Source organism: Serinus canaria, chromosome 10, assembly GCF_022539315.1.
Source record: "Serinus canaria isolate serCan28SL12 chromosome 10, serCan2020, whole genome shotgun sequence".
NCBI lineage: Eukaryota > Metazoa > Chordata > Aves > Passeriformes > Fringillidae > Serinus > Serinus canaria.
In genome coordinates, this window is record NC_066324.1 from 15,551,291 (window position 1) to 15,566,030 (window position 14,740).

Genomic DNA, 14,740 nt, shown 5'->3' on the forward strand with positions numbered 1-14,740 from the left:
ATTAGAGTACTCACATTTCACATAGAGTAACCCTTGAAATTGTCATGTGAGGTGCAAAATGACATTCATTATGCTGTCCCTCCTGTTCTAGCACCAATCCACATTTGGATTCCTTTCAAACCAAATAAACTTAGAAATTCTGTGTGGAAGTATGCTGCAAAGGCAAGGTACTCAGGTTAGTGAAGGTCAGAGGCTATGAGAAGGTGAATGTTACCCTATGGCAGCAAGCATAGCTTTTGGCATAAGTGCATCAGTGAGAAGAGCAGCTCAACTGCAAATGCTAACAGGCAGCAGAGCAGAGGGGATGTGTGGGGTCTGTGGGAGAGTGAAGCTGCATTCTGAACTCTCAGGCAGAAGCCTGGTGCTTGCTCCCTGCAGTCTGTACAGGTGGCTTGTAACCCTCAGTGACACCTGGACTAAACACAAGGGTCACACTCCAAGTCCTCCAGCCAGCACAGAGGCAGAACATGCAGTTCAAAAGGCTGCCCACACCTGGTGTTTCTGCACATGAACTATTCCACCTGGAGAACAAGAAGAATTAAGGTGTTGAAAATATGGATTCACTGAAATCAGTAGCAGTCTCACAATGAAGAGGCCCAGGAAAGAAGGCAGCAAAGATCATAACTGGCAACAAGAGAAAATTCTAGAGATGAGAGATTAATGGAGATGAATGCCAGGGGATGCCCAGGAACCCTGGCCAGTGTTTTCCAAGACTGGTAACTTCAAAGAGAGGCACAGCACAAGTCAATGTAACTTTCTACCCAACCTTCCCAACCTAGCAGTGCTCACTCTGCTATACATCTAACTCCCCAAAAGCAAAGAATAATTAATTTTATACGGATAGTTGCTGCTACCTCATGGAAAACACAGCCCAACAGATTAGAAAAATAAATACTAATCTAAAAGTGAAGTTCACAATTAATAATAAAAAAGTTAGGAATCCGTTGAAGTAAGAATTAATTTTCATTTCAAGATTTCTATTTAATGTATCATGGAAAGAAGCAGGCAGGAGTATAAAAGCTTGAACAAAGAGCATCTTATTATCCTGGGAGTTCATTTTATGCTGTAACTGGTGAAAAGCCTCTTTAAAAAGGTTATAAATACCATATTAATTTCATTATGAAAGCTCCCATGGCATATTAATTTAATTTCTGGCACTGTTATTGCATCTTTTTAGATGCATAAAATCTTAGAGGTAATTTCATTAACAGTAAAGATCTGAGAAAGGCAACTAAAATATTTTAAACAGATTGGTGACAATTCAGCTAGAAAGCATCCAAGTTTACTCTGATTCTCTTCCAATTAACACCAGCCTGACACACAAGAGCTAGCAGGCTCTGCCACTGAAGTTCTGTTATCCCCAAGGCCTCTGTATTTGCAAAGACTGCATGCACAGCTCTCAAAAGATTAATGACCTGCCCCTTTATTTAAGGCAGATACTCATCTTCAGTGATCACATATGAGCTCTGCAGCTAAGCATGAAATTTAACAGCTGTCTTAGCTTATTCTGCCAAGAAAGAAGACTTTTCCCCCCAAACGCTTGCTACCCTGGGCACTGGAGTATTCTGGACATATAAAACACTCCAAGTGCCAACATGTGCAATAGCAGTAGCAGCTTCTCCATCCTGGCCTTGATTCTGTAGCCTGACTTTGCATACAGGACTCTGAAGCCACCCAAGGTCTCAGCAAAGCCAACAGGAGCTTTTATCCTAGGACAGATTTATAAAATGCAAGTAGATAGAAAGGAAGTCCTAGAAAAGAACATTTCACACTGTGATCACTTTGACAAATACAGGATGCTTATTTTGTATGTTTTAAGTCATGACAGTTCTAAAACCCTCATACACTTACTGCTTAACTGAAACACCAGCTCAGCTACAACACAAAAGGAAATCCTTTTCTTTCAGTCATTTTAAACCCCAACTCTCCACTCAACTTCACTCTTAGTCACAAGAAAGGTGATACAAAAGGGCTTCTTTGAACAACAAAGATACAACCTGTGTGTCCAAGGCTGCTACTTTTTATGGATTTATGATATTCATCTAATGAGTTAAGAGTCTATAAATCAGGAGTTGGAGTCTTTTCTGAAAAGGATGCTAGAGTTCAACAAGACCCAGAGAATTTGAAGAAGAAATTCCATCCCTGAGTTCTACAGCTGGAGTGATGTCAGGAGATCAGACCATAAAACCTCATCCATGTCCCACCAGCTTCAGCAAGCCAAAGAGTCACATCCTAGACATCTCTCCATCAAAATACTAAATCCCCACAACAGATGTAAAGATGCTTCTCTGAAGAATTTACCCTTTGATACACAGAAACTACATTCTGAAATAAAAAAGATAACTTTTAAGCCTTAGTCCCATTAACAATAAGGCAAATTTGGATAGTAGTAGTACATGTTTCCATTTTTTGGGCATTTCATTTGAAGGAGTTTTTTAATAGGCAGTGAAAAATTAATATTTTAAATACTTTGTTTCATGACTGATCCTCATTCACAAAGCAATATAAGCCCTCTGATTGACAAGCATGGGATTCCTAGGAAAACATGAATTTGGAGCAGTTCTGGAAGATTCCAGAAAGGGAAAGGTTGGAAGGGAATGCTGAAATATCTGCCATAGCTTTCCAAAGACTACACCCTTGCAGATTCAGTTTTAAACAGGCACATCTTAGAGCTAGGAAAACATTTCTTTTTGCACAGTACTGAAGAACAGACAGCACACAAGGGTTTGGGACTTGGGTGCAAGTCTACTTTATCAAATACAGAATCAGTGATTTGAGTTAGGGTTTTAAGGATTGGCTGTTATTGAAGTTACAACTTTTTCTGGAAGTTTAATCATCAGGACAATAATGAACTTTTTTAAAGGACTTCATTGGACCTAGAAACTTAAATCCAATTAAAAGAAGTCCAGTGATCTCTTAAGCACCTGTAGTGAGCTTTTCAGCTGAGGCAAGGAGCACTGGAAACTTTTGAAACAATTTTCTCTGTATGGCTACTGATATAAAATAATTGATTTTAATCTGCCTGAAAAAAAAAAAAACCCAAATCAGATTTATCTCAACTATTCACACACAAAACTTAAATGTGCTATTGCAAAACATGAACAAAAGATCTATCAAGACAGTGGATGTTAGAGCTATAGTCTGCTTTTTGTTACATTAGGTCAACTTCAGCAAATCCTGAGCCACTTACATCCAGAGGAGGATTCCAGAGGAATACACTTTGTGAATGGCTAGTAATTTATTTAAAGGAAATGTGCTTATTCTTCACCAAAATATATTTCCTGCAAATACTGTGAGATCCTGCTGCTAACTTTTTCTGTAAGTACAACAAACCCTCTTGTCTTATTTAACATGCATTATATGCAGTGACCCAATTTTACACTGCAAGGCTTGAAGAAGAGCTGCTGGATCTACAAATATGTAACACCACTATATTCCAGCCAAGCAAACAGTGGGAACATGAAAAAGGAACACAGAAGAAGAACTGCATATTATTAGCAGTTCCCTCCACCCAGATATTTTCTTAAACAGACCATAAGTTTTGTTTACTTAGCTGCTTAGGAATTGCTAAAAATTAAAATTAAAAAACCCCAACCAACCAACTAACCAAAAAAAAAAAAAAAACCCTACACCATTTCCCTGGCAAATAACTTGAGGATTAGCTAATTTCTTACTTCAAAATAATTTTACAAGGTTTAAAATTTTCTACAGGTTTTCAGCAAATATTTTTGCAATTGGACAGTAACTCATGCATCAAGAACACATCCCTACGTCTTCAACTACCTTTTCCACAACCTTTTCTTTCAAAAGTAGTGAAAGCCCCTTATAACTGTGAACATAAAGTTTTATATCTGCAGCTACTGCATTTCATTTGCTTTGAACTTAAGCTAGGAGATCAGTGAAAGGTCACACTTTGCATAAACAGCTGTGCAGACAGGGAAGTTCTGCTTTGGCATTTCCACCTTCACGGCACTTGGTGAACCCTTGTCTGCAGTGCTCATTATCTCAAATTACAAAACTACAATTAACACCAGGTTAAATTTATCATGGTATAGCAATAAAAACAAATAAGATAACCACAAGATACTATTATCAGAGTTTGACTTACTAGACATTTTCGGATCTAGATCTCAGGATTTTACACTCTACAGCACTGAATCCCTTTTACAATTGGCTGCTCTTAAGCTCACAAAATGCACAATAGTGATGAAGTTACAGCTTTCATGAAAATCTATTCTTTTTTTCTTCCTCTCCCTAAACATAATGTATTTTCCATAGCCATATCCAAGAAAGATATGGCTTGGAGATAAAATATCACCAGAAATCACACCTATGTGGCAAACTATTTTATACAGTTACAGTTACATTTCGCCCCACTTTAAAAGTGAATATACTGACATGGCATCATTTCAAACAGCTCAAAATAGACTTTTTTCATAGATATTAGTCATGAGACATGTTTTAAAATATCTGGGTCTTAATCTGCAGCTCTCTGACAGTAAAAGACAGTTTTATGATTTGAACAGAGTAATGGTAATAGCAGAGAACTATTCCCACTTGTTGTCCATCCACTCTTTTAATATTTCAGCTCAAAATGTATTTTACTGCCACAATTATTCCCTCTGAGGTAACTTTCTGCCAGAGATACTCAGAACTCCACAACTTAAAGGCTATTTTCTGGCCTTATTCTGCTAGGAGAGAAGGCCCATTTCAGTGGCCTGGAAGAGGTGGATGGATTTTGCATTTTTAAAGTCCCAGATCCCTTTTTCTCCAGTTCCTAAGGACCAAAACAACTTAACTGTCAAGGAATTTGTTACAGAGTCATTTTCTCCTCCATTGGTAAGTCTCAGATATATAGAAGAAAAATGGTGCACAGAAAAATATACATACACATGTTACTATAACCTCTGTAAGAAAATAAAGCAACTCATAGGACTATTTCTACCCAAAATATACAGCAAAATTATCTGCTCTCCCAATCTTTACCTCACAAAAATAAAGCAACTTTTTATGAAAGTAAACTTAATCATGAAATCTGTTTGACACAGCCTCCTCTGCCAATCACAGGGATCTTCCCTTGGAAAGGTAAAGGAACAGAGAACAGCATTTGGGATGGATTAAGGGACAGGAAACAGGCATCTCCTGTTACAAAGATGATGTAGCCCAGAGAGAGAGACAACATAGTGATTATTGTTACAAACAACACAGCTCTAGATTTATGATGCTGCTCTTTCTTCTGCACAGGCTTTCATCTGTCAATGTCAGAAGAAATTTTGAACTATGCAGAATTATAAAAATGTAAACTGTGTTGCCCAGGAGACAATACAGATCTCTACGTGGGGTTTCTTAAGAGAACCTTCATATAACATTTTTTCACAGCCTTTTGTTTCCTCTTATTCTTGCCAAGAAAAGACATCCTTTTAATAATCCTGATTAAATTCTGCTTTGTGTATTTACAGCCTGAGTACACACGGATGAATAGCTACCTTTGTATTTCCTGACCAAAACTGTTACACAGTCCTTATCTACTAAGCATGCTCAGGGTGGAATGCCAGAGCAGGGAGATACAAGTGTGACTACACACAGTGAGAGAAATAGGAGAGAAAGGGGAAACCAGCAAAGCACTTCTGGGTGCCTCTCAGAAAAGGAGGATTACTCATATGAGTGCAAGCAACTTTTCCTACTTTATTTGAAACCCTGTCTTGAAGAACTGAGCAGTGGACTGAACCACAACACAAGCATCTAAGAAGACTTCAATTATAAACCTGTATGTCTGAGGTTCATATGCATCCATAAAAAGAAGCCTGAAGGCATAGATGTCTATTATGAAGAAACACTTGGCTTCTACAGTTCTCATCAGCCATGAGACAATCCCAACTACAAGGCTCAAAAATTCATTCCTTCATGCAGGTCTTCTTTCAATACAGAAGTACTACTGCAAAAAGTCCAGTAGTAGAATATCTGATTTTCCTTTGCCTGCATCCTGAGATATCAAAACTGTACACGATAAGAAGCTGTAAGAGTAGCTCATGGGGCCTCAAATCTCTGTGGAAAACCTGGAAACACCACCCTAAATGACTTAATATTGGCATGCCTTCCCATAGTTTTATTTTGAACCTTGCGCTTTATAATTGTTGAAAAACCAAACATGAAACACTAATATTGATACAAACCATTTCAGCTCTCATGATTTTTCATTTAAATTCTGAATTTTCAGGTTAACTTCACAGTCTCCAATTTTAATCCCCTTCTTGTATATGCATGGTACTCAGGGTAATGAAAAAGGATACTACTTCTCAATGGCAATTTCTTACCAGCAAACAGCCTCAATTTAGCAAATGCAAACAGTGTATCAACCTGGTTTTATTTAACCTTATCCTTGTGACTTTCTCCATTACATGTTCTTCTGTTAATTTGTTCTGAAGGGAAGCTTGTCTCCAGCTCTCAACTCAGCTGTACTTGGCAGAACAGATGAGCACACCATTCTAACTGAATCTTTCCCACATGTGAACTTCATCTACAGGTTGTACACTCTGTCATTCTTTCTGCTGAATTTACACAAATCTGCCTTCACTTTAAACCAGTTGTACTCTTCCAGAGACAAATATGTAAAGAGTTATTCCGAGGGACATGGAGGTGATTTCATAGCTTCACACTTCATTATGGTTTGTTAAATCAATGTTTTATTTACACTAAAACAATCCTGTCTCATTACCATAATTCTATTTAATATGCTTGTATGTCCTCCTCTTCATAAGAACTGACAATTTAACAGCTCTAAGACTTGAAACAGAAGCTACTGGGATATTACATATTCTCAGGTAAGAGATGGGCAGATGTTCAGGGATGGCAGATCTGAAACTGTTCCTGACACATCCATCTGCAATGCTTTGGTGTGGGTTCTGTTCTCAGGTATGTTATTCTGATTAGACAAAGTGTGTTATCATCTCTGTATCTAAGGGTACAGCTTGATAGTCTGTGTTTTCTTCTACTGCCTGCTGCTTAGTACAGGGTCAATCTAAGCAATAAACTCAAGCTCACCACCACCAAGCAACTGTCCTTTACACTGATCTCAGCTCTAAGAGGGAAAGCTATTTAACACAGGATAAAAGCTCCTTTGCACTGCCTCAGAAACTCTGCAGACAATGTAAGTATCTGCACAGAAATTTAATCAGTATACAGCTAGACAGATACATCTGGGTTCATCCCCCCATATCCTTGCTGAGCAATTCCCAACGAGGTGCAAGTACCCTACGGAGTCACTAACCAGGAACAGTGAAATGACTCAGTCCAACCAGAGACAGAGCAATGCAAGCCAGGCACTGTCTCTGGCACTTTGTTTCTTGTTGCAATAGATCTCTAAAGAGATGAGAAAAGCTGAGCCACTAAAGATATTAGTGTTGGATGATCTTACTGGGCATTCTTGTACTCAGGGTTTGCATAGCTTGAGTCAGACAAAACCTTTTACAAAGTCAGGCTCCCAAATTAAAGATCTTCCACTACAGTGTATGTAGACACTGGCTATGGGACACAGTCACAGCCCTTCTTTGCTTGAAGAGTGCTTGCTTTTGAAGGAAATTATACTTCTTGTACTATTTGGAAAGTAAAAACAACGGAAAAAAGTAAAGTGACTTGACAACAAATATCAGCTCTGTAGGAAAGGTCTTCTACCCCAGTGCCCTGGTTCTTGGGACTAGAAGTCATCTGTGGGATGACTGAACTGTCAGTCACTCATGCATTTAGTGTTTCAGCAGCACCAATACAACAACCTGAGCCCGGTCTGCTCTGCAATACAAAGGATTTCATTCAGTACGTTTTTCAATCAGAAATACAACATCAGCAGAGTTTCATTCCTGTTTAGGTGCTGAAACATAAAAGAGAGAAAACTAGAGAAGAATTTTTCATTCAGATTTCCTAATAGGCACTGATTATTTTACCAGTTTCTATGGCACTATCACCATGGCAGCTAGCCATTTTAATCAAAGGCATTTGAACACATTTCTGATAACATCACAGTATTACATCTCCTGGGCACATGCAGCAGTAACCACTTTGTACATTTCCATAGGACAGAGGCCACTAATGTCAGCAGACATCAGGATTAGAAATGTGATATTTCAAGCATCTAATTAAAGAACAAGTTCTCAGTGTTCCTTACTCTAATTCTGAAAACAATAGTGGAAATATAACCATTGTGACCAAAATGAGAATCAAAATTCTTCCACAGCTTGCTCAGTTTCTACATGGGTTTTGCCTCTTCCTTGATTAACTACTCAATGCAAATGATTACTCAGCAGATCCTAAGAGAATGTGCAAATGAAAATAAAAAAATCGCTGTAGAGAACTGAGTATCTGCAAAACACTGAGAGATAAAAATAGCTACTTTACCCTTTGTACAAAACCCCCACACTTTGCTCTGTGTACAGCTAAATTGAAGCATTGCACACAGGATTGAAATCATGAGCAGACAGCAGCAAAACTCAGGGTTCTGACCAAAGGAATTTTCAATGTAAAACAGGAAGCATTCTAATTTTACTAAATATATCATGAAGAATTTGCAAATATGCTCAGCCTGAAAAACGCCCTGCAAGTACTGAAAAATACTTCCAGGAACAGCAATCCTTCATGTCGTCTATAAAATACATAAGAAAATAATTTTTCAAACTTAGAGCAAATTCATACTTTTGTCCTGAGATTTCTGTTGTTTTGTTTTACTGAAAGTGTATTTCAAAAGGCTGAGATACTCTAAATAAATGAATTTATAAACCCTTTTAATAAAAGCTAACAAGCAAACTGAACAAATTCTCTATTTCAAGCCTAAAGCTTTTCAAGATGTCCATCCAAGTGATAATAAATAAATATAGATAATGTCAACACAGATATTGTATTGATATCTATATTGTGTCAATACAGATAATGTCAATAATCCACAGTGAATCACTGGTATAACAGCATCCTAAACAACTAAACATCCTACAACACCAACCTCAAATAGAGGAATAAGAAACTTAAGTAAACTGAGAATGAGACTTAAAATATATCACAATTAGCTTTGTCTCTTCAAACTGCTTAGACTCAGAAATAATTACAAAACCAGTGATGTTGGGAGAACAATATGAAAACAGAACAGTAAGTCAAGTCTCTCATATCTCCAGTACCTCCATGCTTGCCAGATTTATAGTTGTTCCTCCCTTGTGTCAGTAGCTGGGGAAGGACAAATAGAAAATATTTGACAGTGAAAGTGTTGTACTGTTACATTTACACATACATACTAATTAATCTGTCCTCAAAATGAAGCAAATCTATTACCACCTAGGATTTGAGAAGAGTTCTGCCATCTTACTCAACTTCTCTGTTTTGTGTCATGCTTTGCCTTAGGAAAACAATGACAAAGAAACACAGGAAAATGCAATGAAATATCCATGCAATATTTGTACCATACCTCAACTGGTAAACTACTTTTGTATAAGTCTATACAGTTGAATTTTCAGACCATCTAAGCAGCCAGGTTCATCTCCCAGTTTTTTCATTAGGGCAACCTGATTTATTTGTTTAGAAGGTCCACATATCATTTAGTCCCATGCTTAAGTCTAAATATCTATGAATATAGTCATGTCAGTGATAAATGAACCAGCAGAATACAAAATCTTCAACAACAACAACAACAAAGCCTTTTCTATTTTCAGTCCTCAATTTAATAACAGTTGCACCTGGTATTTTAAGCTTACCATTTGCTTAATTAAAAGTTTATGTTTAATTTTATGTTGAATTTTTGCTTAATATGAATCCCAAGATATGTTATGAAATTTGAGTCAAAAGGAGCTTCAGATTTCATTATGTTTTTGAAATGCAGAAAATATTAAATAGAAGAAGACTTCATTAAAAACTGCAAGATATGAAGTGCAGACTATCTGGACACAAACATTCTCCCTTGGTCCTTTCCTTCTCTCAGGTCCAACTTTCTCTCCTATATAACTCAATCCATAATTATGCCTTGCAAGTGTTCTTCTCCTCCAAATGAAGACTACAGAGGGTTACTGGGTCCAAAGGCAAGAGCAGGCAAAATAACAGTCTGTGACAGCACAATGATGTACACATTTTTTTACTTTTTGAGTTTATACAGTATATAACAAATTCAATAAAAACATTTCCCTCCCCCCATAACACAGATATAATGATCTCATACAAGACTCTAAATTATCTGAAAACGCCACAGGGATTATATTTAAAACATACAATTTTAAATTAAATTAGATGTTCTATGCATAGTGCTGGTTAAAACATAGATTCCCTAATTTTTGAATAAGTAACAAGAAGGGCAACTCTGAGAACAATCAGCACAATGGTTGCACCAGCAGCATCAGTCAGTGTTCACAGCCTGCATGTGCACAGCTCTATGAAATGCCTTACCTGGAGCCCCATTCACTGAATGGCCTTTTTGCTGAGTCTGCCAACATGACAATAAGAGGGATGTGCCAGGGCAGTGAAAGATGCAGAGTGAGGCTTACTAGGGGAGGACTAAGTACCTTTCTACCTGCTCATTACATGCTTCCCTGGAGTCTGTAACATCCAGTCAGCATCACCTCTACATAAATATGTATTGATTAAACCAAGACTAAAGTCTTCTAGAATCCATTGGCAAAAAAACCCAAACCAACCTTTTCCAAACACAGATACATTATTAGTAAGCAAACAGTTACTTCTGCACTATACATACACAAAAATATGACTCTATAAGACCTGATCCCTACCCAGTCTAATTCCCTTAACAGTTGTTATATTACACCTGAATTAAGCTGTCCTGAAGATGACTGAGTCTCTTGTAAAAACTACAGACATGAAGATGTAGTATCACAAAAGAACCAGACTCACAAAGGTGCCATTGCTACCCCACGTCATACCACGACTGCTGCTGCTGTGTGGGCACGCACAGCCCACAGAGGTTCTGTACTCCACACCAACGTTACAGCTTGAGCAAAAGCCTTGCAAGAGAAAGTACTCCAGAGGCTGGCAGGCACTGATATTCATCTATATTCCAGATTCACATGGGAAAAGTCTAGGTTGCCCCTGCATGAGCAGCACAGTCATACCAGGGAAAAATCTGGCCTCCATCCATAGAAAGGGACCATTTAGTCAATTCACACCAACAGCAGAAAACAGAGCCAGATCCAGCCTGAACAGCTAACACACTCATATTTTAATAAGAGATTGTAAATAACAAAACAACACTTTTCCTATCAACAGCAGTTTCAATTCCAGAAGCTTAATACAATTTGCTTAAATCTGTGCCATAGCAACCTCTATTAAAGTCAATGTCATCTGTAAGGACTGAGTTAAAATAAAATGTGGGCCAAATTTATCAGACATTAGTTCCCTTTGATACAGAACTCAGAACTGTATGTCATCCTAGATACGGTATGAGTTGCATACATTGCATCCAGCAACATATTTTAAACCAGGCCTCTCCAAAATACTTTCCCTGATCATGTTTTGAGTATTTGTCTAGGATGGTGAAGGTCAAATGAAAAGTGTGAAAGGTTTCTTTCTTTTTACATCAAATTTATATCCATATGCTAGAAAATGCAGCACTATTCAGGCCTAGAGAGAGAAGCCTCAAGAGTTTATTAAAATATGACAGTGTTTTAGCTGATCAATTTAAAGGCACATCTAAGGGACAACAGAAGAGACCATTCCCTCTGGCTGTGGGAGCTGTGTATGCCCACGTAGCCATGAATATCACTGTGTGTGCGAGACACTGACCAGCACTGAGGAACTTACTGTGACAGAACTACAGCAAAAGCAGCCAACAATTTATCCTTTTATTTTCAGCACTGGCTCAGAGAGCACGCTGCATCTTTATGTCAGACAGGTACTGAACGAGTCTCCAGAAAGCGCTTAGAACAGACATATTCCTACAACCTTCAGGGTAAGCGTAGGGGTAGTGAGCTTTTTAAATTTAGATTATGTAAGGTCGTGTGCCTCACTGCATTATGTTTTATATACACGTTATATCTCACGGCACTATATCGCACCCTGTGAACTCCTAATGAGCATTACTCCCACAAATCCAGGCTGTTTCAGAAGGAGAACAAATATCATATGTACATCTAATAGTTATCGAATGAGGTCAATCCTCCCAAATGTCCTGACATGGTCTAAGAAACACAGAAGGACACCCCACCTGCCCGAATCGGCCTCTTGCCCAAGCAGCACCGAACCACCCGGCCAGGGAACAGGCTCCTTGTAGAGGCTGAAGCCGCGAATGCAGGAGCGAACCGAGTCTGCAATGCAGAAGCCCTTCCCGGAGCTCATCAATGAGCCGGGGGAGACGGGGCGGGGGCAGAGCCGACAGCCCTACCCGCATCCCTGCCACGACACCCCGAGGCACGGGGCGGGCGGCGGTGCTGAGCGCCCGGCTTTGCCCTTACGGGCTGCGGCCGAGGGCGCTGCCCCGGGCAGCTCCGCGCAGCGGGAACTTCTGCGGCCGGGGCGCCGCGGGCAAGGACACGGCGGCGGCCGGGCCCACCTGTGCCGACGGCACCGGCCCGCCCGCCGCTCGCAGCCCGGCCGCGGGAGGAGGAGTAGCAGCTCTTACCTGCTCCCGCTGCTCCTCCCGCAAGCCCTCGCTAACCGAGCTCCATCTTCCTCCGGCCGGGAGGGGGAAGGGGGGGAGGGAGTCAACCCAGCGCTGCCGTCCCCCCCCCAGCTGCCGCTTTCCGTCACCGCTGTCCCCCGCCCGCTCTGCCCGGCGCAGCGGCCGCCTCTCGCCCGCCCTGCAGACGGCACCGGGAGACGGAAAGCCAGACCCACCTCCCGCCGCCGCCGCCTCCTTCTCATGAAGTCACCGGCCGCAGGGCCCTCCCTCCCCCGGCTGCCCGCAGCGGCCCGGGGAGCCGCGCTCCGCCCCGCTCCGCCCCCGCGGCAGCCGCGCCGAGCCCCCGGCACTGCCCTGCCCGGGCCGCCCGCGGGGCCGCCGTCTTCCTCCCTCCTCGACCGCCCCGGGCCAGCGCGGCCTCGGCGCTCCCGGCCGATGCCGGCGGCAGAGCACGGCCCGGAACGGCCCCAGCCCCCTGCACCGCGAGCGCTCCTCCGCCCCCCGATGTCCCGCGGCAGGGGGAGATGGGAAGCGTCTCTTCCTTTCCGTTCCCATCCTCGTTCTGGAAATCACCGTGCCCGGTTTTGCCCACTGCAGAGTGGGGTACGTTACACTGAGTTACTGCTGTAGATGTGCCTTCTATTTCAACATGAAAGTCTACTTCGGGTTACGGTAACTTCTCAACTAACCTGGTTCCAGCTATTCCACTGTGCACACAGGTGTGTTCTGTCTCACTCGGTTAAATCTTCCTCCCCCACACCAAAGCAGTCTTTCACTGTTATTCTTCCAATAACATTAGAGTTGAAAAGGAAATGGATTAAGGAATACACCTCTAGAACTAGGCACTCCATTTTTTCACTCACTATGACAAAACCAGAAACATGCAAGACTAAGAACAAGGCAAAATATGTGGGATAGAAGGGGAAAAAAAAAAAATCACAGGTGTACCTGTCTCTGTTCAAGAAAGGCCTCCTTATCTAGAAATACCAAGAATTCTCACCTGAAACCAGCCTGCTACAGATGATGTACAATCAGTGACAGATTCAGCAACCCTGAATCGGTAAGAAACACTAGCTGTAAAAAATGTAATACATTTTGCACCAACACACCCAGAGAAGTACATTTGGTGACACATGAAGACAGTTTTGCAGATATGCATTTTCATATAATAAGCAAGTGAGGGTTGATGGTTAGGAAAAAAGAACCCAGATCTAGTTCTGTGATAGAACCCTAACATCAGTTTAGAATATTGTTGAAAGCCCCAAAAGAATCTCAACTTACCTTTGAAAAATATTTCCTTCTGCAGCTAACGTGGAAAAAAAACAGGACAGGAAAAAAACGTTTGAAAAAGTTCCCAACAGTTGTATACATAACCTTTTGCTGTAAATGCACTGAGCTATTAGCTTTTGGCAAATCATGACAGGCAAAAACCAAAACAGTTTTGTCCAATACTGCTTTGGGCCTGCACAAAATGAACTCTGATTGTTTGCCCCTCACATTCTCTATTCTCCTTAGAGAAATTCTTTATGCTCATGGTTGAAGATTACTCCACCCCCAATGCAAAGTCCAGCATTCTTTGAATGTGGCAAATAAATTATGAAGTGTATGGATAACATACTCCAAAAATAACCATAAATACAGAAAGACATACTTTTTTCCTTTATGTGCCTGTCTGTTCAGATTGTCCTACAGGTGATTCCCAGCCAGGAAGAGCTGTCTCTGTAAAAGAAAGAACAGTTTAGCAGAATTCTCCTGAAAGCTCTAGTCTGTTTGCCTTGCAAAGGAAATTAATTAGTGAATATGTGACCCTCAGGTGGCTGCTCTAGATCTCCCAGGACAAAAAAGTACTACTCTAAAAGTAGTCAGAGAAGCCACATAGTGGCAGATGTGCAAAGACATGGGATGTGAAGGCTCTGGCTAGCCAAGTGGTGACACAGAGCCGGGGACTCATTTAGATGGTCACTGCAAAGGAAGTGGCCAGTTGTCTGTCCAGCAAAGCCAGAGATGCCAGCAAAAGTCTGAAGGGCTTAGCAAAGGAAAGAGTGGCCAGGTACACGCAAGAAGAGGCTATCCTTTGAGGTCTGAGAGTTCCTCATTCTTCATCTTCCTACAAGCAAAACCTTATTTTATGCCACCATTATGGGA

At 40.8% G+C, this 14,740-nt stretch overlaps 1 protein-coding gene across 6 annotated transcripts in view; it reads right to left on the reverse strand.

Moving 5' to 3' along the window:
- The window catches only part of OTUD7A (OTU deubiquitinase 7A), a 106,730-nt gene extending 93,114 nt beyond the window's left edge, over positions 1-13,616 (reverse strand). For 4 of the 6 annotated variants that reach the window (XM_050978623.1, XM_009089857.4, XM_018913767.3 and 1 more), the window contains exon 1: positions 12,596-12,804. The gene's annotated coding sequence lies outside the window, so the exon portion shown is untranslated. The other 2 variants (XM_050978622.1, XM_050978621.1) reach the window with 2 other exon arrangements.
- Positions 13,617-14,740: the final 1,124 nt, after the last annotated feature.